Consider the following 1,487-nt stretch of genomic DNA (forward strand, 5'->3'; position numbering starts at 1 on the left):
GGAAGAGTTTTAGAGACGGAGGAATCCTGAAGAGGCATCAGAGAATACACACCGGAGAGAAACCATACCACTGCTCCCAGTGTGGGAAGAGTTTTAGTGAAGGAGGAAGCCTGAAGAGGCATCAGAGAACACACACAGGAGAGTAACCATACCACACCACCTTATACCACCCTCTACCACCCTCCCATCACCCTCTACCACCCTCTACCACCCTCCCATCACCCTCTACCACCCCCTAACACCCTCTACCACCCCCTAACACCCTCTACCACCCTCTAACACCCTCTACCACCCTCTAACACCCTCTACCACCCCCTACCACCCTCTACCACCCTCTACCACCCCCTAACACCCTCTACCACCCTCTACCACCCTCTACCACCCTCTACCACCCTCCCATCACCCTCTACCACCCTCTACCACCCTCTAACACCCTCTACCACCCTCTAACACCCTCTACCACCCTCTACCACCCCCTAACACCCTCTACCACCCCCTAACACCCTCTACCACCCCCTAACACCCTCTACCACCCTCTACCACCCTCTACCACCCCCTAACACCCTCTACCACCCTCTAACACCCTCTACCACCCTCTACCACACTCTACCACCCTCCCATCACCCTCTACCACCCTCCCATCACCCTCTACCACCCTCTAACACCCCCTAACACCCTCTACCACCCCCTAACACCCTCTACCACCCCCTAACACCCCCTAACACCCTCTACCACCCTCTACCACCCTCTACCACCCTCCCATCACCCTCTAACACCCTCTACCACCCATATACCACCCCCCTATCACCCCCTACCATTCCTAAATAAACATTACTTAAATAATAATAATAAATAAATGTTACTTACGTACTGCGTGTGCTTGACCAGTGTGGTTGATTTCACATGACAGTCGACATTACTCATTCCAGGTCCCGCGCTTCTCTGGTATAAAGCTCTCCCGCTGCTTCCTGATACCAATACTCATATCTATAATAAGGACAACAAGATAAACACGGAGGACGTCTAACATTCTTTTTAATTTATTTTTATTTATGGGTTTTTCAGTTCAGTTTCAGTCACAAACACACATGTAGGCCTACATCACAAACATATCAACAGAAAACAAAACAAAACAAACAAACAATAAACAAATAATGATGAAAGAAAAAAGAATTACAACAACAATATATATTATCAAATTAATGCAAAAGTAAAAAATAAAAAACAGGAGGGGAAAAAATCAAATAAAAGTACAAAGGTCAGATAGGTAGGTAGGTCAAAGGTCAGATAGGTAGGTAGGTCAAAGGTCAGGTAGGTAGGTCAAAGGTCAGATAGGTAGGTAGGTCAGATAGGTAGGTAGGTCAGATAGGTAGGTAGGTCAGATAGGTAGGTAGGTCAAAGGTCAGATAGGTAGGTAGGTCAGATAGGTAGGTCAAAGGTCAGATAGGTAGGTAGGTCAAGGTTGCTGCTAGGTCAAGAGAGGGATA

Source organism: Nansenia antarctica (assembly GCF_963989245.1).
Source record: "Nansenia antarctica genome assembly, chromosome: 8".
NCBI lineage: Eukaryota > Metazoa > Chordata > Actinopteri > Argentiniformes > Microstomatidae > Nansenia > Nansenia antarctica.